We start from the raw sequence: 27583 nt of genomic DNA, 5'->3' as shown, positions 1-27583 counted from the left end.
CTATGCACCCAAATTGCGTGAAAATGTAATCACATGTCAGTTCTAGTATATTTGTCCAATGAATACCGATTTATCATCTGCATTTCTTCTTGGTGTTGCAATTTTTATGGCCAGTAGTGTAATAGCACCTCAGCTTCGAACGGATTGGTGGATCCTGTTTGAAACCCAAGCAAAGGTGCTTTTATCAACACAAAGCGCCTAGATCTTTGAAACTTGAAAAAATCTTTGGAACCACGTACTTCCATTTGCATTTGAGAAAAGCAACTATGTCTGGGTGTCAGGCAGGAGCCCCCGTTTCGCTCCAGGGTGAGTGGGAATTTGGACTGAGAAAGGAGGCGCGCTGGGGTAGTCTGCGCAGTCGTGCAGAGCCACTGTGCCAGGGTGGCCTAGTGGTTGGCGCATCTGCCTAGTGGGCAGGAGACCCAGGTCCGAACCCTGGCCTTGGTACAGATTTTCATCTGTCACTTCAGTCTGCATGTATACATCATAGAGTCTGTGGCGTTTAAAAGGTAGGAGACGGGATATTGCAAAGTAAAGCTGTCAAGCCAGGTCATGTTTCATGCCTGGGTAGCTCAGTCGGTAAGAGGATGCCCCCTAAGGCAAAGGTTCAAGGTTCGAGCCCGGTCCGAGTGTTATACAGCGCCAACGTATCTATTTTTCGATAGGTTTCTTGTGTCGGGGAAGCAACGCAAGGAAGCTCCAGAGATACAGAGCGTGACGCAGTGTACAGTTAACGGAGCCGCCCAGTGCTGTGTATCGACCTGCTGCTCCCTCCCTCCACCTACACTACTCATGCCTGCTTTAGAACAGAGCTGAGGGAAATCTGTTTCTACGTAGATAATGTGTGGGGGTGCATATATATATATATATATATATATATATATATATATATATATATATATATATATTACAAAAATTGTAGTTTCGGGTGTTTCCTAGCGGTACAGACCCTAAGAAACTACGCCTAGACTCCGTGGAAAGCAGAAGCAGACGGACGCAAGTAAAAAAAGAACATTATTCCTTGATAAATGTGTTCAAAGTTCGAGGCACATTTAGACTTCAATATACGAGGCGATTTCAGAATGGCAGGCCAAGTAACTTTTATTAAATGCTGCACTACACTTCACAGAGACACAGGTACTTGACACTGTTTCACCGGTCACTATGTCTCTATAAACAACGGTCTGAATGTTCTACCAGTTGTTCAATTCCTCGACGATAGAAATCCCTTTCTCGGTGATGCAGCCATTCGAGGATCGCTGCGTGAACGTTGTCATTGTTGAAATATCTCTTCCCTTCCATATGTTCTTTTACTTGCCGAAAAGATGGAAATTGCTTGGTACAAGACCTGGACTTTACGATCAGCATCAGCCACGTCTTTGCGGCATTCATCAAATTGTTGCCACGATTTTACTACGACTGAACTCGAAATTATATTTGGTCCATATACCGTCAGAATTTCACGATGCATCAGTGTGCAATTTACACGCTTTGGCCACAAGAACTACAGAGTCCGTCAGAAAAATGTATACACACTTTAAGGAACGAAAAGTATTTCTCGTGCGTTTGTTTTACATTTAATAATTGATCACACATGTTGTACAACCTTCAGTTTAGCACAGGATTGCTTCAGATGTTCAAAATGTTCACCGTTGGCGGCTATACACATAACAGAAAGACGAGCGGTCGCCGCAACTACGTCACTCAGTGTTACAGTGGAGATCGCAGCGCATGTCGCTGTAATCTCCTGCAGGCCGCCGCCGTGGCCGAGCGGTTCTAGGCGCTTCAGTCCGGAACCGCGCCGCTGCTACGGTGCCAGGTTCGAATCCTGCCTCGGACATGGATGTGTGTGATGTCCGTAGGTTAGTTAGGTTTAAGTAGTTCTAAGTCTGGGGCACTGATGACCTCAGATGTTAAGTCCCATAGTGCTCAGAGCCTGTAATCTCCTGGCGAAGTTCCTCCAGCGTGCATGGCTTACGTCGATAGATGCAGTTCCCCACAAGTAAAAGTCCATAGGTGTTAGATCTGGCTACCGTGGAGGGAACTCAATGGGCCCTCTTCCTCCAATCCAATGGGCTGGAAAATTGTCATCCAGGAAAGCTCGTACGGCCGGATGGTTCAAAATGGCTCAAATGGCTCTGAGCACTATGGGACATAACATCTGAGGTCATAAGTCCCCTAGAACTTAGAACTACGTAAACCTACCTAACCTAAGGACATCAGACACATCCATGCCCGAGGCAGGATTCGAACCTGCAACGTAGCAGTCGCGCGATTGCAGACTGAAGCGCCTAGAACCGCTAGGCCACACCGGCCGGCGCTGGGTGGTTATGTGGTGGCGCCCCGTCCTGTTGGTAGAAGACCTCTTCATCAGCTCCATACAGTGCACGTATATCTGGCAAAACTGATGTGCGTAACATTTCCAGGCACACTTCGCCAGTGACACTAGCATCAAAGAAAAAGTGTCCTAGTAAGCCCCTAGATGATAGACCACACCACAGATGAATCCCTGGTAGATTGACCGCTCTATCCACATAAACATGCGCATTTTCAGGTGCCGAGTACACACTGTTATGCCGATCAGGGTTCCACTGTGTTTAATTTGTGCCTCGTCACTCTACACTACCTTCGTCACAAAGAGTTCATCAGTTACCATTTGCTCATACCATTCGCAAAATTGCATTCGGCGATCAGGATTGTCATCGTTACCCGCGTGCAGCTTTCAGAATTCTTCGTACACTCGTACTGCTAGCTCCCACTTTACGTGCACATTGTGTAGCAGACTTCTGTGGAGAGTTAACAAACGTTTCCAACACGAGAGCCGACGAGGCGTGACTTGCAGCTGTACGCTGTCTCCCTGATCTTCATTTGTGAGTATCACTAATCGTTCCATGCAATTCAAACTTGTAAATAATGCTTTTAATTGTTAGACGAGTTGGTGGTTCTGTTTCAAACTTTCGCCCCGACTGACGTTGCACTTCGACGGCGTTATCAAACTTGAAAAAACACTTCACAATACCGCCTGAGGCACTGCAGTCATGGACTGTGCAGTTGATCCCGGCGGAGGTTCGAGTCCTCCCTCCGGCATGGGTGTGTGTGTTTGTCCTTAGGATAATTTAGGTTGAGTAGTGTGTAAGCTAAGGGGCTGATGACCTTAGCAGTTAAGTCCCATAAGATTTGACTCACATTTGAACATTTTGAACTTCAGAACAAATTTTTGATGCTCGAATGTCAAGCGTGCTCCAGCCATCTTGTTTTCTTTGTACCGAGATGAAAGTACTAACAGCTGTTGAACCAAAGACCATACTACAACACACTCTTAAGTCAAATCAAACGACAGTATCGATATCTCTATAGAGCCTGACAAAGAGTGTACACATTTTTCTGGCGGACTCTGTATAGTGTCACGCGTGCTTCAGCTTCAGAGTATCTTTCCTCTTGCCACCCCGTTTCATCCGCACATCTGCCACCAGGAAACCGTGAACATTTACCCTATTCTGAGGATGCGCCACTCTTGTTGCGCAATCGTTTTAGCCCAGAACCACGCGTATAACTTACTTCGTGATGTACCTTCGTAATAACTACAACGATGCAGTTGCTGAAGACTGAATTCATTTACTGGAGTGTTGCAACTGGAATGTAACACTTACTGTGTCCCCACAAATACAGCACATGAGGTCGTAGCTTTAGCAGCAGCACCCTCCTCCTCGGGCCTTTCCACTGCCTAAGAAAAAGGCGAGAATCCATTGTTCGTCCATCGACTGCGTTGTGTTGTAGCAGTTTCGGCCACACCAGAGAGTGTAAAATGTTGTCTTTGTGCTACCAAGTTTCGCCGCTTTCGTAAAACAGTGCGACGTGGAGAAGTTTGAGACTGGTGGGGCCTTGCGTCCGGGAGCAAATAGGTGCGCAGTTGTTACTGCGTGCAGAGAAGCGACAGAGTGTCGGATCTGACGCCAAAGCTGACTCCATAAATGCAGTACTAGGGCCAGGGCGGAGGACGTTGTTAGACATGAGAGTGGATCTGCATAACGAGGGCAGTCGGTATTCGCAAGTCCCATGGTGTTGCGGACGTTGTCTTGCTGAAAAAATGTTAGGCTGCTGATCCATTAAATTCACAGCGCGTGGAATGACGGTTACGTACGCCAGTACCCTCAAAGACACCGCACAACAATCAATCTTTAGTATTAGAGACTCCCAATAGGACGAACCATTCGCGACAGTCACGTTCATAGATCGCTGTACTTATGCGTATTTGAGACCTATTAATTTGTGGCATACACATCATTAATAAAAAAAAGAGCGAACTGAAATAAACATCTGAGCTGTTTAGTATGTAAAGTCACAAACCTTAACATTTAAATTATGACGCTTGTATTGTAACATCTGTGATTGACTGCGATTACAATGCGTATTATGTGAGCTGTCGCTCTTCATATTTGATGACCACTTTTACAGCTGATACGAACCGTCCGGACAGTCGTGGGACTAGACTGGTTGCTGGAAGTGAAACTTGGTTGCAGCGTTTATAGTTTTCTCGCGGCCCCCGTCTACCGCACCGGCAGCACAGCCGCACCACGCTAGGCCGGGCGCCTTCGGGCTACTTGGCCTTTCCCAAAACAGGTCCACCGCGGCGCCAGAGCACGCTGGAAGTTTCCGGCCGCCGCCGCTGGAGCCGGTCTTCCGTGGTGATCGGTCGTTACGTCACGACTTCCAGTTTTCTCTGCTGCTGCTGCTGCTGCTGCTGCTGCGTGCACCTCTTCCGCGTCCAAACACAGCCGCTCTCTGGTGCGGCCTTGAACTTTCTCTCACGTCCGGGCTACTGTGCGGCTGACCGCAGGCGGCATGTGACACCGATACACCTCACTCCGCTTTTGGAGCTCGTAACACCTCGTGGGAGCCGACCCCGGAATTTGCCGCTCGTAGCACAGTGCTTGGTTGATGTCTTAGAGGCAAAAGTAGACTACGTGTGCTAATACAGTACCTGTCACCTGTGTCTTTAATGAAGCTGACGAGATGTTTACCACTCAGTACTTCTCTGGATGAAGCCAAAATAACTTCATATATTTTGTCGTTACTGGCTTCGAACAAAACGTTCATCTTCAGGTGGCTGCAGTACACTAATGAGATGAGCTGTCGATTATTCGTTGCATTATTTTGGGAGACATGAGCGGTGCAGAAAAAGACTGTAATGCATGGTAAAAAGTGTAATTGTAAATAAAGTAGCTGAAGACAATGGAAAAACAATAGAATGAATTGCCCATATATTTAGAGTGGCATCTTCCAGTTCTTTTCTCGAAAATTTCACGTTTACACAAGTCAGGAAATATCATACTGGGTCGATCATCGTTTTCACATATTGCAAAATCTTCAAGCCTGAAATGATGTTGTCCAAGAATGAAGAGAATAACCTCACATTGTGAGGACGTTTTTTTCAGCATGAACAAATAGCACAAATAGTCGGTACAAAGCAAGAACATACATAATATTTTCGTGAGACGTCAAATACAGTCTGATACATCAGAGTGTAATCGGTATGTTGTTGACAGGAGCACAGATAACGCCAGTCTAAAATGAATCCATGCACACTTTCTCTCTCTCTCTCTCTCTCTCTCTCTCTCTCTCACACACACACACACACACACACACACGCTCGCTCAGTTCATTGCTTCAGATTTACACTATTTTAATATCTGATTTTACCTTGAGACTGGAGGATCGCTGAGAATTGTCAGCAGTATTCGGTGTGTTTTTCTCTTCGACGTAAATAGCCCTATCGTTCTGAAGTTAAAAGAAAGTAATAACTGAAAAACGGATCTAACCAGAAAAAAGAAGGTGGACCTTGAAGAGGAGTTAAATAATTTCCAATACACTCTGAGCACGGCATCACAAGTTGGGTGACAAAGTACCTCTGTGGGAAAGGCCAGGTTCACTGAAGGTCATACAGTCCTGCCTCCACAGTGGATGGAAAACAACTGCCTGACGCTGTTTACAACACGCAGACAATACACCTGTGACGAAATGTATGTGCAACCAAAGTGAGCCCCCTGCGACATGTCGTGTCCACATAAAATATGTAGTGACTGGGAGAACAAAAAAAAGACCTCCAGGGATTAGTCACGTCAAGGGAATAAATTTTAGTGTAAGAAACTAAGCTATAAACTGAAATATTGTGAGAAACACTGATGTATTTAAGTTGGTGGGCGAACATGATGAAAAGCAGCGGACTCCAGTAGCATGAAGATCCGAGGGCCTTTCAACCCAATCAATCTTCCGTATATCTTGTGTTCCTGCAGATGGTGAATGACTAAATACCCTTCTTTTGAAGACCATTATCTGTCTGAGAAAGTGTTTTAATTCTTATTCTAAATGTCATGTTTGTATTTCTATGTATCATCTGTTCTAGCAGGACAGCAATGAATATCGTGCGTCTTCCAACGTACGAGATGAACGGCTTTCTAGTGAAATCGGATAGCATCACGTGGCCCGTCGAGAATCTGTTACGATAGCATCGTGCACCAAGTATAAGCAAACCCTGGAGGTTCTTGGCTTCAGCTGCTTTGGTCCATAAGTATCTCGTATAGCCGCCTCCTAGACTGTGCGTACAGAGCGATGCTAAAATCGCTCTTAACGGACCCCCTGCGACTTGTCTTATCCGTCTTGGAAATGCGTTCCACGCTATTTGCACCTATTATCGCACTTTCTCCCAACATGTCGCACACGTGCTTAAAAGAGGAACATGTTTGTTGGATGTACAGGTAAGGAATGTTGTCACATCGTTTGGAGAGCTCGTTGCGTAAGCATTAAATGTGTGCTCGTGACGTATTCGTTTTAGAAGATCACGCCACTCAAAGTTGTAGTAGTAAGTACAGAACAAGATGTACGATGATCTGAACATATTCTCCAGTGTTTCCACGGCGGACCATAAAAGCGTACGGTCACTGCAGGGTGTATGTCCCCATACTGTGATGCCCCGTGTTGGAGGTATATGGCGCTTTATGATGTTCTCCGGTGGTCTCCATTCTCCTGTGCTCCATGTCACACCCACAAACAGGCATCACTGATTGCAAGGTAGAATATGCTCCAATAGCTAAAGGCAACCAACCTGTATTTGCCTTACCCTACGTCATTAAGCTGTCAATGGAGAACAGTTAATGGAAGGAGCGGTACTCCTATAGCTCACAGCAAACGATTCCTCGCTGTCCTAGCTCACCCCCTGGAGGCAACATTGTTCAAAATTCGTCCTACGCGCTGTGCAATCTCAATGACGGACGGCTGCTGGTGTGATGCGAAGATAAAGGAGAGGATGTGGGCGCATGAAGGCACGTGTACCTTCGCTGGAACACCGGCACCAACACGGATGCACGGCTGACACCGCACGTCCACGTTGGACAACTCTTCGGGAGGATCGTGCGGTACTCGTAAACCCACATACGACCTTGCTAAAGCACAGTTAGTACAGCGAATTGCGTTCATCAAAGCTGTGCTGGCATGCTTCTGGCTGCTTACTAAGTTATTACGGGCTTGGAGTTGTTGTGAATAAAATCATTCCTACCACGTCAACCGCACGTCAACTTTACAATTTTAATACAAGTAATATTAAAATGGTATGAGTGCCTGAAGTGGCAATGTGAATAAATAATACTGAAAATGAATCAATAAAGTTAATGCCGGCAGTACATGTACTGGGTTCAAATGGCTCTGAGCGCTATGCGACTTAACTTCTGAGGTCATCAGTCGCCTAGAACTTAGAACTAATTAAACCTAACTAACCTAAGGACATCACACACATCCATGCCCGAGGCAGCATTCGAACCTGCGACCGCAGCGGTCGCTCGGTTCCAGACTGTAGCGCCTAGAACCGCACGGCCACTCCGGCCGGCGTACATGTACTACTGCAGCTGCTGCCACTAATATTGATAATAATAATAATATAATAATAATAATAAGAGACTGACAACAATAATGACAGTGGCAGATACAACAAGATAAATTTTTTCCTATATAGTGTGTCTGGGGAAAGGAAATTTAAAGAGGCTGCATCAGCTAAGAATAACGGGAAAAGATGAATCTCTGGTTGGAAAGAAGGATGTACGAGGATAACGAGTGCGTACAGGTACAATAGTAATCCTTATTGTTGCTTTAGTAGATATGTCATTAGTGGTCTTCTGAAGCTGGAGATGTTATTCCGTTCTGTAATCTAGTGGGAGAGGTTTTCCCGGAGTCGTGTTCTTGCTGCTGAGAAGGACTTTAAGAAAGTGGCTGAACGGTAGAGTGAGACAAAAGATATTTTGCTGTGATGGGAACGGGTGTTCTGCCATGTTGTTCAGACAAGTGCGTTAAGGTCAAAGAAAGATCTGAGGGAAAGTGTTCGTTGATAAAACAGCAGAGAAAAATGGTATGGAAATCACTGGACTTGTCTGCACGCAGCCGGGATAGCTGTGCATATGATGCTGAAATATGATCAAAGAGTCAAACGTTACAGATATAACGAACATAGGCGTTCATAGCCAGTTCCAGGAGCTGTGAGCTTTTCTGAGAAAGGCCTTCTAGGATAACATCTTCGTAATCAATAATTACAAGCATAAGTGCTTGTACAAGTTTCTTTTTCAGGTCAAGAGGGAACAGTTTTTTTTTTTTTTTTTGTGTAGAGCTAGGAGGGAATGCTGATGCCTATTTTGCACACTGTAGTTACGGGCTCAGTCCAATTTAGATTTTCATCTGTTATTACTCCTAGACACTCTGCTGAAGGAGAGCAGTTGATATTTGTTAAAGATGGCAGGGATTCCCGATATTTCACGCTAATGAGCCTAGAATGATCACCAGTGCCACTTGGTTTTTGGATGGGTTGAGCTTTAGCCCTATAACTTGCGTCAATTTTGATAGTTTGCACAGGTCGGTATTGACATTCTCTGAAGCTGTCTTCATGTTTATTGGTTCTGCACTTAGATGCAACTGCAGGTCATCAGCGTGCATGTGGTGTTTGCAGTAGGACAAAACTGATATCATTTGGGTACAATGAAAAGAGTGTAGGACCCAATACCGAACCCTCGGGGACGCCTGTCGCTACAAAGTACTTGCCTCCAATGTGGCTTTATAGTACCGGGCATGTCACAATGCTGGCGAGACGTGAGTTATTAGCGAAACCATTGCACTGCAATTCGAGAGAAATTTAGGTTGCTAGATAAGTGTTAGGTGGCTACACCGAGGTCCACGGGTTTAGTTTGGTAGTTAGCGGCACTGCACCGTCATTCTGGGGACGAGTAGCGGCCTTGGAGGGGCCTCGTACCTCCGCAGTCACTGACCCCGGCTGTAGCTGAGATCGCCCTCCGTGGTCTGATGCTCTGGTAGTCGTAAAGAAAAGGTAACAGCGCTGGTGGGGGGGGCGTAGCTCGTCTGACGTGAGCCGCTCTCTGCCCCAGCGCAGGGTCTGGTCCGTGCCTTCAGCACTACAGCCAACAAATATATGGGCGTGCTCGGGGACGTTCACATTAATTTACCGTGACTAGCTGAGTCTCCTGGTAAACCGACATTGCTAAGACAAAATAAGAAAACTGTTGCATCGGCGGCGTGAGTAGAGTGAATGGATATCCGTAAGATATTCCTCTCTGAGCGAGGTGCTCACAAACTCAGCAGGAAAAGTGCTCAGGCATTTTAACTGATGTCCCGAATGTGGTTTTCCAGGGTTTGCATAGACAGAGGAATGCCTGGATGTTACGATATAATTAAAAAGAGATTTTTGTCGTCGCCTGTTCAAGTGAGTTAGTGCTCCATCTCTAAGGACAATGACTTTGACGGCACGGTTCGTTTTATAATATGAGTAATTATCGGATTGGTGCGGTAGAACTGATGTTAAGCGTATGTTAAGGCTAGCAATTTACTTCAGCATATGACCTATATCCCAAGCTATTTAACTATAAACATTCACGCCCGAAACTTTCACCTACGTTTGTACAACGGAGCAAATTTTTCTTTGTTGGCAGTGCGTTCAAACCTCCCAAAGACTGGGTGAGGAATTCCACATTATGCAAGAAACTTTGAGTTTTGTTTTACCCAGACATGTTTCAGCACTTTTTGTGCTATCTTCAGTAGGTTAATTTATTTCCTTTTGTAAAATTGTTATTACATATTAACGTTAATGGAATCCCTCATCCAATTTTCTTAGCAAGCACGGAAATAAGAAGAACTGCAACACCACAATGTGTTACCCGCAAAAGATACTGCTGCAGCTGCTTCAGCGTCAAACATGCATACTACTGATAATACGGATACACAACGAAGTGCTTTCCCGCTAAACTTCACTGAAACATTGGACCCCTCTCCTGATGCCATCCAGCAGTGCCTTAAGGGGTACCTGTAGCACGGTTATCGATGCCTGTCTGTCGGTACTCCCTTGGAACGCACAAGGTATCAACAGTTTATAAAAGGTTCTAAAATTCTTATTCCTTCACATCTATTTTCTTACTGTCGTAAATACTATTTACAGACACACTCTGTCGTTTTGTAAGCAATTACTGACTTATAAACTTGCCTTAAACAGTACTTATGCTGTAATGACCCATTTATCCTGGGTCCCAGAGTTGAGTTGTCATCAGCCAGGGCGCCCTTCCGAAACTTTCCCACTACTACAGTTTTAAATGACGACAGTATTTGGAGTAAGTGTAGTCGTTGGGATAAGGGTAGTTGTGGGAATGAAGGAAAAAATTTTTTTAAAAATGAACCGAACGATGTAAATTATAATCATGTATTTATGATACATTCTTGTATATACAGTGTGATTATAATTAAAGTTAAACTTTCGAACTTTGGTCAGAATGACGTCAAATTGCAACAGTATATTATCGGAGAAGGAGGAAAATGTATGGCAGAAGAAAAATAAATAGTTACAAAATGTAACAATAAACGGCGCTGTAAGCATCACAATTTAATAGTGGTCGACTACAAATGACAAATGAATCTTACAACAATGGCTAAGGTGTACGTTTGATGTTAAACAAACTCTACTGCTCAGTGTGTATATGCATACTGATGGGATACTCTTAGTTACGTGAGCCCATCCGCCACGGAAAGGTCATGTCACATCGGATGGGAAAAATCGGTTTTCAGTTGTCCTGAGGCAAAAAACTGCAAAAAAAGCATCATTCACATCGGTTCTTAATTGTCCTGAGGCCAAAAACCACATAAAGAGCATCGATGACATCGGTTTTAATTGTCCTGAGGCCAAAAATGGCATAAAAAAGCATCAGTCAAAGTCAAATCGGATTATTCATTTCCAAGTGACTGGCGGAAAACGTTTTCAACATGCTGTCCACTGTTCTCTGCAACAAGTTCAAATCGAGAAACAGCATGTTCCATAACTGATCGAAGTGTTTCCGGGTCACGTTCAGAATGTGTTGCGCTATGCGTGCCTTCAGTGCAGCTAAGTTTGCAATCGGAACACTGAACACATCATCTTGCAGACAGCCCCATAGCCAGAAGTCACACGGATTAATAGCAGGTGGTCGGGGCGGCCAGGCTGCAGGGAAATGGCGGCTGATGATTCTAGCATTTCCGAAATGGTGCTTCAGCAGCTGCCTAATTGGATTTTCTATGTGCGGAGGTGCGTCATCTTGCATAAAAATGATCCCATCCACACATCCACGCTGTTGGAGAGCTGGAATGACGTGGTTGCGCAAAAGACACTCATAGCGCGTATCAGAGACGGTACAGGTAACAGAACCGGAAGCACCTGCTTCTTCGAAAAAATATGGACGTATGATAAATGATGCCGTAAACCCGCACCACACAGTGATATTTTCAGGATAAAGTGTTACTGGTTGATTTGCGTGTGGATTTTCCGTTGCCCATATCCGACAACAATTGTCCGCCCCGGTAGCTGAGTGGTCAGCGCGACAGACTGTCAATCCTAAGAGCCCGGGTTCGATTCCCGGCTGGGTCGAAGATTTTCTCCACTCAGGGACTGGGTGTTGTGTTGTCCTAATCATCATCATTTCATCCCCATCGACGCGCAAGTCGCCAAAGTGGCGTCAAATCGAAAGACCTGCACCAGGCGAGCGGTCTACCCGACGGGAGGCCCTCGTCACACGACATTTCATTTCATTTCAACAGGAATTTTGAATGGATGCATGTTTCGTAGGATTTTACGCACGGTGCTTACGGGTATGTCCAATCTTCGGGCAATTCTCCGTGCACTACACGTTTGCACACTACCACTCGTCTCCTCCTGCATTGCTGTGGCCACTGCTTCCAATGACATCCAGTTAATTCGTTTCCGCCCTCTACCAGGTTGCACACTAAAAGAACCCGTCTTTTCGAATCATTTTCTGCAGACCCACGGCAGTCATCGGACCACCGCCTTTTTTCAAACCCTTCAGTGTCCGGAGCTTCTGCAGAGCGACGTGTGCACAGCCATCATTCCTGTAATACAGCTTTACAAGCAGAGCGCGGTCCTGCATTGAGGCAGCTATGGCCAACGTCGCAGACGCGAAAGGAGGAAAAGCAGTGCACACGGCATCTCTATACCGACATCAGTGGGTCGTGCGCATGACAGCTGTTTTCATTTACATATTGTGACACATGCAGCGCCATCTATTGATCAGTTTTCACACAATTTTTTTTCTTCTTCCATACGTTTTCCCCCTTCTCGGATAGTATTCCGTAGCAATTTGACGCCATTCTGACCAGTGGTGTTATATCTACAGCGTTTTGGAAGTCTAATTATATCCACCCTGTATGTTTCCATGCACATACTTTTGAACAAAGTTGTTTAGGAGCATTACAATACCTCGATGCCAACAGTACTTGACGTAAGAATTGTAATCTTTGTGCACTTTTTGTTTATCATTTTCTTTAAGGGATACAAAAATTTTAGTTGATTTAGCTACCCTTAAAAAGGCTACATACAACTGTCCGGGAGGAAAGACGGGACGTGGTAGATACAATCCCGCTCTTTGTCGCTGTGACTTGTTTATAGTGATGGCAAATGCAATTTTAATAGGCAACTGTCTTCTTGTGAAGAGAGAAGACATGCTTGGATCAGATTGTGTTAAGTTCATCCGTGGTATTACAACAGTTTTTCCGGTGCCAATCAGCTGAGCATTAATTGTAAACAGGGGACCTGTGCGCAGCTTTCGCATTTTTATAGCTGTAAATAATGACAGTATTTCGAGTAAGTGTAGTAGCTGGTGATAATGACAACTATGTCTGTTTTTTCTGAAAGTATTTTCGTCTAGAAAAGTCAACTTTTATGATGGGTAGAGATCGTGGACTACAGCAGGATCACGGTTATTATCTATGACAATGCTGTATACAAATAATCCATTTAATAAATATTTGAAAACAAATAAAAATGGTACTTGTAATAAGTCAATATGAGAAGTTTGTCTGTTATTCGTGATTAGTAAGTTAGCTTCGTAATATATATATATATATATATATATATATATATATATATATGAAGCTGATCATCCGTGTTACCCTTCTGCCTATAGTAGTTAAAAGTGTCTTATGTTAAAATTTTTCACAAATTTTTAGTTTCAGCGCAAAATTGGTTTTGCAAAATCAGAAGGCGGTTAAAACCCTTTCTAAAGATACCTCATTCGTCCCTGTATAATTAGCACGTGTTGAAGGAAAGAGATGTTGACTTCAGAAGTAATATATACGATAGTATGGTGCTACTAGCGCCGGTCGATAGCATCAGACATTACACCGGACGTGTAAATAAAAGCCCCCACCCGTCAACACGATCCTAAAGCTTTGCCATCAGACCGTTTTGCAACCTTACGAAGACGTTTCTTACTCCTCGAGAACGTAGTTGTCTAGGCTCTCATGAAGTTTTCAATAGCATTTTAGTCTGCTCGTGGAATCAGTGAGAATGTGTGTAACAGCCGGCAGCGGTGGCCGAGCGGTTCTAGGCACTTCAGTCCGGAACCGCGCGACTGCTACGGTCGCAGGTTCGAATCCTGCCTCGGGCATGGATATGTGTGATGTCCTTAGGTTAGTTAGGTTTACGTAGTTCAAAGTTCTAGGGGACTGATGACCTCAGACGTTAAGTCCCATAGTGCTCAGAGCCATTTTTTGTGTGTAATATTACGATAGTTCGAAGAAAATAAGTAGAATAACTAAATCACCATCTCGCTCCGACTGACTTTCGAATTTGATCTTCTTCGTTGAATTTGTGACACAAATTGGCTAAATGGAGGAGTTGGTTGACAGTGTATATCCGGAGGGATCAGGGAACTTTCAACTTGATATTGGAAGGTAGCGCATGTGTGTGTGTGGGCGGTGGGGGTGGGGGTGGGGGGAGCGGGAGGGAGGAAGGGGGGGAGAGGGTTACAGCTAAGGAATGGAAGGAGACAAAGAGTGAACACAGTAAGCAACTCCAAATGGATGTAGGTTACAGTAGTTATACCGAGATAAGGAGGTTTGCGCAGGGTAGAGTAGCGTACAGGTCGACGTAAAACCAGTCTTCGGGTACACGCCGACCACTACGACACAAAACAACACAACACGTATGTGTTCTGTAAGTTTAGGAAGATGTTTGTTCAGTGGTTCCATGTTTTGTTTCCTATCTGCCATGTAACTGGAAGAGCAATATTTCTTAACGCATTTTGCCTCAATTATTTTTTGTGCTGTTTGAGTCAAACTTGTTTCCCAAATTTTAAGATCAGATAAGTAGTACCAAATTTTGCGTCACTTGCTGCGTCCGTTCGGCATGTCACCCCAGAAACCGTGCCGGTACGAGGCCCTGTTGCATCTGATGCGCAGAGAGGGAAACGTGTAGAAGGCGTAAACACTGCGTAAAGCCGTGTTTTCACAGACATGAATTTTTCTTACACTTACGTCCCCGACCAACACCAACTTACATGTGAAAACACTCTACTTGCACAGTGTCGTGCCAACTTACGCGTAAGTTACGAAAGTTGAAAGGCGTTCTAATTTATTGCACGATGTCGCTTTCTGCCACCAACGCCTACGAGTTTCAGCAACTGCCTATAGATGGATTTGCTCTCATTCTGCTTCGGTTCGTTCGATAACACCGATCTAGAATCGTTTGTTTATGTGCGTGAAAAGTTAGCGTCCTGCCAGAATAATGGGCTTAGTCTTCAAGTAAGTAAATAAATACTTCCTAAAGTGGCAAAAGTTCGTAAATAGTGCCAAAGGAACACCTTTCTACCATTGAGCACCTGTGGCCGGCCGAAGTGGCCGTGCGGTTCTAGGCGCTGCAGTCTGGAACAGCGAGACCGCTACGGTCGCAGGTTCGAATCCTGCCTCGGGCATGGATGTGTGTGATGTCCTTAGGTTAGTTAGGTTTAACTAGTTCTAAGTTCTAGGCGACTGATGACGTCAGAAGTTAAGTCGCATAGTGCTCATTTGAACCATTTTTTTTGATTGTGTGTTTGTCCTTAGGATGATTTAGGTTAAGTAGTGTGTAAGCTGAGGGACTGATGACCTTAGCAGTTAAGTCCCATAAGATTTCACACACATTTGAACATTTTTGAATCAATCCAGAATTGTTGAGTCGTGTTATCACTGTTTTTTTTCAGTACGAACCAGAGACAAAACGCCAAAGTTCGCAATGGTACTCAAAGGGATCACCCAGACCAAGAAAAGATCGCGTGTCAAAGTCAAAAGTGAAATTCATGCTTGCGTGCTTCTTTGGTTCCAAGTGAATTGTTCATAAAGAGTGGGTGCCTCCTGGACAAACAGTTAACCAATATTACTACAAAGAAATTTTAGAAAGACTTCGTAAAAGAGTTCTTCGTGTCCGTGCCAACATTGCTGATAATTGGATTCTGCATCACGATAATGCTCCATTCCGTACTGTTCTGTCAGTACAGCAGTTTTTAACCTGAAAACACAGTACTACCACAGCCACCTTATTCACCAGATATCGCTCCGTGCGACTTTTTTTCTATTTCCAAGAGTCAAAACGGCGGTGAAGGAACACCATTTTCAACACAACACGAGATGTCCAAAAAGCTGTGACGAGGGTCTTGGAGGATATTACAGAAGATGAGGTCCAGAAATGTTACCATCAATGGCAGAAGCGCTGGAAAAAGTGTGTTCAGTCAGAAGGGAACTGCTTTGAAGCAGACAACACTAAACTTGACTAAAACGCTAAGCAACTTTTTTTTTCACATCAGTCTCATTACTTTATTGCCGCACCTCGTATACTGCAGTGACTCCAGTTGCCAGATGTTTCAGTGTTACTCGTAATTTAATGCGAGCTGGCACGGCATCTTACATACGTTTGTTAGACTTTGGTACAGAACCAAAAGTATGTCTCAAAAACATTTCAGAATTGGTTTTTCGTAGTCGTCCTCGTCAGGGAACTCCCTTACTGGCGTATTGGTTGTTCTTAAACGATTCCTACGAGATGCCCATTTCGATACCCTTAGAAGAAAGATTAAGGAAAGGCAAAGCTACGTTTCTAGCATTTGTAGACTTAGAGAAAGCTTTTGACAATGTAGACTGGAATACTCTCTTTCAAATTCTGAAGGTGGCAGGAGTAAAATACAGGGAGCGAAAGGCTATTTACAATTTGTACAGACACGAGATGGCAGTTGTAAGAGTCGAGGGACAGGAAAGGGAAGCAGTGGTTGGGAAGGGAGTGAGACAGGGTTGTAGCCTGTCCCCGATGCTATTCAATCTGTATATTAAGCAAGCAGTAAAGGAAACAAAAGAAAAGTTCGGAATAGGTAATAAAAGCCATGGAGAAGAAATAAAAACTTTGAGGTTCGCCGATGACATTGTAATTCTGTCAGAAACACCAAAGGACTTGGAAGAGCAGTTGAACGGAATGGATAGTGTCTTGAAAGGAGGCTATAGGATGGATATCAACAAAAGCAAAACAAGGATAATGGAATGTAGTCGAATTAAATCAGGTGATGCTGAGGGAATTAGATTAGGAAATGAGATACAAAGTAGTAAAGGAGTTTTGCTATTTGGGGAGCAAAATAACTGATGATGGTCGAAGTATAGAGGATATAAAATGTAGACTGGCAATGGCAAGGAAAGCGTTTCTCAAGAAGAAAACTTTGTTAACATCGAGTATACATTTAAATGTCAGGAAGTCGTTTTTGAAAGTATTTGTATGGAGTGTAGCCATGTACGGAAGTGATACATGGACGATAAATATTTTGGACAAGAAGAGAATAGAAGCTTTCGAAATGTGGTGCTACAGAAGAATGCTGAAGATTCTATGGGTAGATCACATAACTAATGGGGAGGTATTGAATAGGATTGGGGAGAAGAGAAGTTTGTGGCACAACTTGACTAGAAGAAGGGATCGGTTGGTAGGACATGTTCTGAGACATCGAGGGATCACCAATTTAGTATTGGAGGGCCACGTGCAGGGTAAAAATCGTAGAGGGAGACCAAGAGAGAATACACTAAACAGGTTCAGAAGGATGTAGGCTGCAGTAGGTACTGGGAGATGAAGATCTCGCACAGGTTAGAGTAGCACGGAGAGCTGCATCAAACCAGTTTCAGGGCTGACGACCATAACAACAACAACAACATTTGTATGTCCGATTTTTGTTCATTAACGTCGTTATAAGCTCTTCGGGTAAAAGTTACTAAACTCCGGTACGAATAATTTCACTTGTGGCCGTCTTGAGAGTCCCGTAAGTAGCATTTTGAACTTTGATGTGTGGAAACGCTAACGTGCATGTGAGGGTAGGGGCGGGCGATGCACGGGTAAGTAATTCATGCCTGAGGGGACCGAACCACAGTTGTGGAGGCAGCCGGGCCTGGGGGACGCGGCCATCGACGTGCCGTGCGGCTCCACGCATGACGCGGCGGGCAATGTCGAGGTCGGGCTGCGGCGCCGCTGCACGCTCTGCGCCCGCCGCCGTAATTGCAGCCGATACGCCACTTTCACTTCCGGTCCCGCGGCGCGCTTCCAACACAATGGGTCACGCGTGATACAATCTGCGGAATGTCGCCCGCACCACGGCCGAACCCGTTTTCGCTCGCACGAGGCGTACAGCTAGCTCCCGAGACAAAACGGCGGCCGCTGCAGGTGTGGGATGGGGAGGGATAGTTGTAACAAAGGCACCGCCCTTGTTGTACATTCACGACTACTCAAAACAACACGTAGTCTTTGATTTTTGAGCAGCTGGCGTTCGGCTTCGTGTTACGCGTCTGCTGACTTGTTGATCTTGAATAGTTATAACAATTAGGAAAGACGTGCATAATTACTGTAAAACAGTCGAAGATTCAATTTTTGTTTTTTATGCTCTATACTGGGTGTTCAAAAGCAAAGTGTCACATATGCTGCTGGAGATGGTCCAAATTAGAAGTTCCCGTAATGATACGTTCGGAAACCAATACCTGTTATATGAGCAAATCTGTCCTCTCATGCCGGCCGGGCTGGCCGTGCGGTTCTTGGCGCTACAGTCTGGAACCGCGTGACCGCTCCGGTCGCAGGTTCGGATCCTGCCTCGGGCATGGATGTGTGTGATGTCCTTAGGTTGGTTAGGTTTAAGTAGTTCTAAGTTCTAGGGGACTGATGATGACCTTAGAAGTTGAGTCCCATAGTGCTCACAAGGGAACCTCCCCATCGCACCCCCCTCAGATTTAGTTATAAGTTGGCACAGTGGATAGGCCTTGAAAAACTGAACACAGATCACTCGAGAAAACAAGAAGAAGTTGTGTGGAACTATGAAAAAAATAAGCAAAATATACAAACTGAGTAGTCTATGCCCAAGATGTGCAACATCAAGTACAATGTAAGCTCAGGAGCGCCGTGGTCCCGTGTTTAGCGCGAGCAGCCACGGAACGAGAGGTCCTTGGTTCAAGTCTTCCCTCGAGTGAAAAGTGTAACTTTTATTTTCAGGCAATTATTTTGCGAAGCTGCACAGGTACACAAAGCAGTATTGTTTACGTGATCGTGTGTCAATTATCAAAGTGCAGGCACTTAAACGTAATCAACTTCGCTCTCCAAAATTCCAGGACATGTTCAGATTTGCTTGGCCATATGCAGGATTTGACGGTCTACACACGGAAAAATTTGAAAACGTTAAAAAACATATGTTTTCACAGAGCACAGAGAAAACTTTGCGACTGTGAAACTGTTGCACTCATTTGTTGCAGTTTATGTGACAAACTCTCATGTTTTCACCACTTTTTTGGGAGTGATTATCACATCCACAAGAAAACCTAAATCGGGCAAGGTAGAAGAATCTTTTTACCCATTCGCCAAGTGTACAAGTTAGGTCGGTCTACAACATATTCCTGTCATGTGACGCACATGCCGTCACCAGTATCGTATAGAATATATCAGACGTGTTTTCCTGTGGAGGAATCGCTTGACTTATGACCTTGCGATCAAATGTTTTCGGTTCCCACTGGAGAGGCACGTCCTTTCGTCTACTAATCGCACGGTTTAGCGGTGCGGTCGCAAAACACAGACAGTGAACAGAGACGTCAATCAACGAACGGACAGATCATAACTTTGCGATAAAAAAGAAAGTAAATTTTTCACTCGAGGGAATACTTGAACCAAGGACCTCTCGTTCCGCAGCTGCTCACACTAACCACGGGACCACGGCGCTCCTGTGTTCACTTTCTACTTAATGTTGCCTATCTTCGACATGGACTACCCAGTTTGTATATTTTGCTTATTTTTTTCGTATTTCCACACAATTTCTTCCTGTTTTCTCGATTGATCTGTGTTCAGTTTTTCAAGGCCTATCCACTGTGCCAACTTATAACTAAATCTGAGGGGGGTGCGATGGGGAGGTTCCCTTGTCAGAGCCATTTTTCCTCTCATGCCCATCTGTTTGTTATGTTGGACTCCAAACACAGTGCTGCGTGCGATTATACCAAGCATCCTGCTTGTCCTCCAGCCCTTCTTCGCACTGAATCACCCTTCTTTCGAATAAACCTGGCTCTATTCAGATTGCATCAGGTGCATTGATCACACTCTCCTGCACGCTGTCGATGGGTTGTGCATACTCCAGTGCCTGTACATGTCCACATAGCTGGAAATTCAACCCATTAAGGGGCGGTGAACGGGGAGGCCGTGCTACCTGACCACCTCGACCAATCTACAGTCTGCTCAAACTAATATCGTTGCCTTTCTACACGGACAACGTTCTCCAGTAGCGCTCCTAATTCAGCACGAAGATATCTGTGATACACAGCATTTGTGAATCTGTTTGGTAAAGAGTATAGAACTATCTGTCTGTCACCGAAAACTCCTGCCCATACACTGATACTGAAGTGATTCTGATGGTTCACCTCCGTGACTGCTCGAGGATTTGCATCTGCCCACATGTCCGTACTGAGGTAGTTTGCTAATTCATCTGTCGTGGATTCGAATACTACACGTTACTCGTCACAAGGTAAACGGCCCGTATCTGAACAGGTATTGGTTTCGAGACATACAGTGTAAGAGGTGAGGTATGCGCTATATGCGCTGCCTGCAATAGGCAAGACTTAGGAGGGTTCTCTGACCGGAGAGCAATATGTCGTTAGTTGTTGCTTGTCGCGAGTCTACGCTTGTCTGCGCGTGTCGACAGTAGTCTTGAGTAGTCTGCGTGAGTCGGCGGTAGTCGGCGCGTGTCGGCTGTCTGCTCTGCTCGGGACTCTGGAGGATGAGTATTGTTGTAGAAGGTAAAGAAGCAGCCTTGCGCATATCTAGTAATGTATATTAATTGTCGTTTAATTTCTTTCAAAAAAATGCCCCAATAATAATTTCCATAATATAAAGTATTTCTTTTTTTTAAAGCATTCATTTCAATTTAAAGATTTTATCCAATGAATAATTAATTCCTTTCACGAATCACAAAGTATGGGCCAGCATTGCTCGGAGATGTGCCGAAAATTTTTATGTAAGAGCAGATATATTTGCAGTTTTTATTGAGGTAAGAATTTTTGCCTTTGTTTATTTTTTTATTCAGAATACAGGGCCGAGACGCAGCGTGGCTGTCGTCATAAAATTTACCAGGTTACTAAATTTTTTTTATTATTTTGGTGTTTAGGAATTTTTCTGTTTCGAACTTAACATTAAATGAGAAAAGAATTTTGTGGGAACATTAAATGTGAATGCATTTCTGCACACAGATTATAAATGGGAGCCAATTTTGTTCAGAGGTTACAATATTAAAAAATTCATTTAATTATTATTTTTGTGGGGAGTTTACGCTTGGTTCATTTTCATTTAATTATAATAATTTTGTTGGGAGGTTACATAAGGTTCAAAAAACATTAAAAATTACTGTGGGGAGGTTACAACAGTTGCTGCAACTTCTAGTTTTGACCAGTACTACCAACTGTAAGAATATGTGGCACTTTGTAAAATGCTCTGCATTTGGAAAGAGTAATCAAGGATTCTCTGTTCGTAAACAAAATACTCTTCAAAATCGAGGTGACGTCTCGATCATTGTCAAACCGTCATGATTTGTAATTTCACTGTGTCACTGGAAATGGAAAATCCCTATGCTTCACCGTGCAGAAACAAGAACATCTATGCTTCGATGTCTAAACTGGGAGAATTGATTTTGAGTACCTCAGTCAGATCTCAGCGTCGACTGTGTATCGTGTTCTACATTAACGACGGACGAAACTGTCTTAACCGTAACAACATAAGCAACGTAAAACACAGTCATGTCAGTTCCTGGAAACTACGCATTCAATTTCCTAAATATTGCTTTCAGCTGTACAGAGCTGTGACGTACAGTAAATGCACGACTAACATGCAAGAACTAAAAGGAAAACAACATCAATTTCATCGGAAAGCGCAAGACAACGTTTGAGCTATGCCGTATCCTTCAGGCTAGCGCTTGAAATTGTAACTATAGCCAATTTCTGTAATGTATTGGCGAGTCTGTTTCTTCCCTCTTACACCCCTCTCTTCCTCTCTGTCCTCTGTCCGCTCCCCCCCCCCTTTCCTCCCACCTCTTCGGAGCCCATTCACACCCCACCTTTCCTCTGTGCTTTTACCCAGTTTTTTAGTAGTAGTTAGTAGTAGTCAAAGAAAAAATATTACACGTGTATTGTTTCCTTGTTAATGTGTTCTCCGTACTAGGTTCGTAAAGCGAGAGTGTCTGGTTTCATCATCCAGGGGCGCAGGATTCAGTTGGGAAGATGCTGTGACTGTGGACAATACGAGGCTGCAAGTTCATAGCACAATGACACGGCGTATCGGAAGTTCTTGGCAGTCACCACTGATTAAGAGATCGCTCCCGTTTCGAATTTAGGTTCTTTAAACTCTGTCAGCAATACTGAACAAAAGGAACGTCACGTTCTTTCAAAAGATTCGTCTCGCATCTGAAAACAGTTTCATACTGACTGTGTGTAATGTGTAGTTGACTGTCTGGGGAACGGACGGACTTGTGTTCGGGTCCCGGTGCAGCACGAAGTGTCTGCTTTATACACAGAGTTTGCGTGGTGCAAGGGAATTCGTATTGACTGATAAAGCGTGTCTTAAATGTAGCAGCATGGCTTTGAATTATACCTTCATTGATTCGAGGTAAGGATCTCTAACACCGAGACAGCATTAAAAAAATTGATCACACTAGCGCCTTGCAGGTATCCTCACTCGCAGCTGTATTATACATTACCAGAATGGTCACGACAAATTGTAGTCGTTAATTATCAATCATTGAAACTAATTAAATGTTCATATCACTTTGTCACTTTTCGACATAACTCATATTTATTCGATGTTTGTGTCCGCCCCCGGTAGCTGAGTGGTCAGCGTGACAGACTGTCAATCCAAAGGGCTCGGGTTCGATTCCCGACTGGGTCGGAGATTTTCTCCTCTCAGGGACTGGGTGTTGTGTTGTCCTAATCATCATCATTTCAACCCCATCGACGCGCAGGTCGCCGAAGTGGCGTCAAATCGAAAGACCTGCCCCAGGCGAACGGTCTACCCGACGGGAGGCCCTAGCCACACGACAATTCAAAAAAATTCGATGTTTGTGAATGAATTTAGCGGCAAACCACTTTTAAAGCTGCCGAATATAGACTCGTTCAATTTACCTTGCATTTATCCACATTCGAGACAATGTGGCGTTCGTTACATCAGATGGCGTCCAAATCTTTCCCTACACTTATATCAAGGACGAAGTTTTCCCTTTCCCGTACATTACCACTCCTGAATATGTGGCTCACGCTCTCTGACAGATGGTTTATATTTAATGTGGAGGTAGGTCAAAGAGGAAATAAATTCAGAATGCCACAGATGGTATAGGAGCGCAGTCTGTTGAATACAACACGAAGTGACAACTCAGAAAAACGAACTCATGAAAAACAGGGATAAACGATGCACTGACACCAGCTCAAGCACTAAAGTGACAATGAACGGGACGCTTTGTGACAAGAGCTGACGGCAGGCGGGTCAAACTGGCAACAGAATTGCTTCCCTTTAGAAGGAAAAACGAGCGAAGGCAGAGATGATGGTGACAGTATTACTTGCGGTCACATGCAGCACCACAGTGGTCTCAGGTAGCAACGGACAGACACAAGTGGGGGAGGCTGGGAGAGAATTGTTCCCCGATTTTGGGACACCAATTGGCAACATCGAAAATCATCAGCAGTAGCAGCATCGGCGGCAACTACGAAAAGAATAACAGTAACAGAGTCTTTTGGTACGCTGAAGAGCTTAATAATATTTTTTGACATAGACCGGTCAGAAAGTACACAAAGTAAACACCAAATTGTTTTCATAACCTTATTATCCTCGCAGAGAAAGTTAACATTTGTTTTTGTGGAACTGTGCAATTTATTAGTAGAAAGCAGTTCCTTGTTATGCAAGTTAAATCAAGTAATTGCTTTGCTGCTTTGACAAATTTCGCGTTAACGATACACTAAAGAATTCATTTTCTGCTGTTTTTTTTCCTATGAATTTGATGGTTCATCCCTGCCAGACGTACTAAATGGTTAAACCGGTGACCAGTTTCACCACCAGGACTTGCTAGGTTGGAGTCAAAAAGTAATATAGTAAGGGTATATGATGGAGGTAGTTTAAAAAGTCTACGAAAAACTACGTTGGTCACTTTTTTCTTTATCTCGGGCTACAATTCACAATGGTGAAAACAGATTGTCAAAATCTTAAACGGACCAGTGCTTCATCAGGTCTTGATCAATACTTGAGCTGGAAACACCAGGTTCCTCACTTTGCGTTTTCAAGATAAGAGTGGTTATACCGCCGTTACGTTGCACACTTTCGCCGCCAGTTTCCGATGAGCATTCGCCGCCACGGGTAGCGTACGGGATTCGCCGCCACGGATAGCGTACGGGAAGTCACTGATCAACCCTTTTTCCAGGCAAGCAGACTATCTCGAAGGCACTTCGAGATTTGGTTCCTTTGTTATTAAGTGCGCAGGGTGGTAAAGTGGGCAGATTCCAGACACGACCTTCACACTGAGTGTCTTTGTCGATGCAGGTAGTAGTGAGGGAGTGGTGAGTAGTGAGGAGGCGCTGCTACTCACCGTGCTGGGTGCTGGGCAGTCCGGCCGCCGGCTGGCTGGTTGGCTGGCTGTCCGTCGGCAGACTGAGCCAGCCAGCGGCCCACGCCGCGCCACGCTAGGCCACGCCACGCCGGGGCAGCCAGCGCCACTTTCCCTTTCTCCAGCCTCTCCTCTGCCTCTACGTTCTACAGCTCCAGCTGCTGCTGCTGCTACTGCCACTGCCGTGGACAGGGCCGGGAAGGCGCCTCAGCTGACGACTCCGCTCAAGGCTGTTCTCGCTCTTTTGTCTTGAGTTCCACAGGGTTCAGTTTTGGGGCAACATATATTCCTCAACTATGGGAATTTACTTGCACTAACCATTTAACAGTCGGAGTAGTTAATTTTACAGGTGATACACGAGACTCCAATTAGGAGAGAGAGAGAGAGAGACCAACAGTCAGTTAATGATGTTTTTCCAAGAAGTATCAAGTAGTTCTCTGAAAATGCGCTCTCCTTAAATTTTGAGAAAACACTACATTCATTTCTATACAACAAGAAGTCATACAAACAATTAATGTAGCACATGAACAGGAGTCGATGAATAGGGTAGCATGCTCCAAATTTATATTGATAAAGACTTGAATGAGCACTAGAAGAGAAGGAGAGTGTTTTGAAAGGAAGATATAAGATGAACATCAACCAAAGAAAAACAAGAATGATGGAATGTAGTCGAGTGAAACCAGGTGATGCCAAGGAAATTAGATTAGGAAACAAGGAACTTAAAGTAGTAAATGAGTTATTATTTGGGCAGCAGAATAACTGATGATGGGTGAAATAAAGAGGATATAAAATGTAGACTGGTAATGGCAAGAAAAGCGTTTCTGAAGAAAAGAAGTTTCCTAATAGCGAATATTGATTCAAGTGTTAGGGGATCGTTTCAGAAGGTATTTGTTTGGAGTGCAGCCTTGTGTGGAAGTGGAACGTGAATGTAAACAGTTTAGACAAGGATAGAATAGAAACTTTTGGAAAGTGGTGCTATAGAAGCGTGCTGAAGATTATGTGGGTAAATTACATAACTAATGAGGAGGTACTCAATAGAATTGAGGGGAAAAGAAATTTGTGGCACAACCTGACTTGAAGAAGGGATCGGTTGATAGGAAACATTCTGACACATCAAGGGATCACCAGATTAGTATTGGAAGGAAGAGTAGAGGGGTAAAAGTTGTAGAAGGAGACCAAGAAATGAACACACTAAGCAGATTTAGAAGCATGTAAGCTGCGGTATTATTCGCTTGCGCAGGGTAGAATAACATGGAGAGATGCAGCAAACTAGTCTTCGGACTGAAGACCACAACAACAAAACAACAACAACATATTGATGAAAACTTGAACGGAAGAAGCATATTACTGAGTTCTCACACAGTGAAGTTCAGGTGCTTTCTGCTCTTCATATAACTGCTAGTCTTGGAAATGACTGAATCAACCTCCCGACATATTTTGCATACTTCCATTCAGTAATGACTTAGAGAATAATTTCCAGGGGTAACTCGTCGCTTGGAAAGAAAGCACAAAGAGAGCAGTAAGCATAATATTTGGTGTTTGACCATGGTCATCATGTAGGAGTGGGCATTTTAACTGTCAATGTCTATATTCGCTAAACAAATACGTCATGAATGATCCACCACAATTTGAGAAGAATGCTGATGTTAATACCTACAACACTACACAAAAAATTATCTTTATAACCCATCATTAAAGACGCTAATGACTAAGAAAGGTGTTCAACATACAGCAACAAAAAGTTTTAATCATTTGCCCAGTAACAGGAAAGTCTGACAGGTAGCGAAGCAGTTTTTAAATCCAACCTAAAATTACTTTTCCTGGACAACTCCTTCTATTATATGGACCAAATGTTACTTAAAAGCAGGAAGACAGGGAAGAAACCTAGTTTTCAGGTGTCATTGCATTAACAGAATCAAAAAGTATTACGTTAAATAACGTTAACATTAATCATGTATACATACCCTGTTAACTGGCTCATTCCACATAATTTCGATAAAAGAATCGTTCAAATGATTTACGGAACATGTAACTAACTAATTGACTAGCTATCTAACGCCAGTCTTCCGTCATAACATGGACTTCGCATGTGGTACTGGAATACATACACAGTAAACGGAGATGACAGACAATCCATCTTCTGTGGATCCATTCTCAGACTGGCTTACTTGATATTAACAGCCAAAGAAAACAATAGTGGCAGGAGATGTGGTACGTGTCCTCACAAACGAAAGGTGGGTATTATGCGGCATTATGATCTCAAATGTCTGCAAGGCTGTTGTTTGCTGGGAGAAGTTTGGAAGGATCAACGAATTCCAGCATCTAATAGTTTTATAAGGTGAGTCGATACAGCTGTCAGGAATATGAAGAACTGCATGTTTGCCATCAGCTGTACAAATTTATTATTTATTTTCTACCGGTTTCGACTACATTTCTTTTAGCACTAGGCGTAATGGTGATGTAAAATGTATTTTTGAGATATTATATACCATCCTCACAGGGGACTATCTCAACAGAAACGAACAATGTACACACAGAATAAAACGAACTAATTGTCAAGTTTATCAAGATAAAAATGTGGGAGTTCTTACAAAAAAGCTGTTCATTAGGTAGCCATGGAATTCAACTTTTCAGTGGATAAATTAGTAAACATTACTGTCATAAAATGTTCTCAAAACCACATTTAACAACCCATGATTTCGACAGCATCACAAAATTGTCTTCCCTGTGGTTATATAGGAGAATCATGAAGACAGTAACACGAGGACTAACCTCAGTTTGAAGAGATTACATCAAAGGACTTTACATTTGTATACGAACTCTAGATACCTTACAATGTCAAGATCATCTTTAAGTAACCACTTTCTGATGTATATAGATATATGTCTATTGCCAGCCATCAATAAATATAAGCTACGGAGGTCTATCTCTGAAATATTATGTACTTTATTATGTACTCAAAGACTTTTCGTAGATTCACTCTCGAAATCTGTTTTTTGCTATTTAATAAGCAGGTTTTCACTGGATGTGAACTTTATTCTTCGATTGCGTGCCATTTGAGGTTTTTCAACATTTGCTATGCTCTTCCACCAGTTAAACAAACCTATGAACATCTTCGTATACGC

General features: G+C 43.8%; 1 protein-coding gene across 1 annotated transcript in view; it reads right to left on the bottom strand.

Annotated features, from left to right (window-relative positions):
* The window catches only part of LOC126203057 (glucose dehydrogenase [FAD, quinone]-like), a 158293-nt gene extending 133799 nt beyond the window's left edge, over nucleotides 1-24494 (bottom strand). The window contains exon 1 of the mRNA XM_049937295.1: nucleotides 24441-24494. The gene's annotated coding sequence lies outside the window, so the exon portion shown is untranslated. The remainder of the gene's footprint in view (nucleotides 1-24440) is intronic.
* Nucleotides 24495-27583: the final 3089 nt, after the last annotated feature.

The sequence above is a fragment of the Schistocerca nitens genome, chromosome 9 (assembly GCF_023898315.1).
Source record: "Schistocerca nitens isolate TAMUIC-IGC-003100 chromosome 9, iqSchNite1.1, whole genome shotgun sequence".
Classification (NCBI taxonomy): domain Eukaryota; kingdom Metazoa; phylum Arthropoda; class Insecta; order Orthoptera; family Acrididae; genus Schistocerca; species Schistocerca nitens.
Note: the sequence above shows the minus strand (reverse complement) of the source record. Positions and strands in the feature narration are given on the sequence as shown.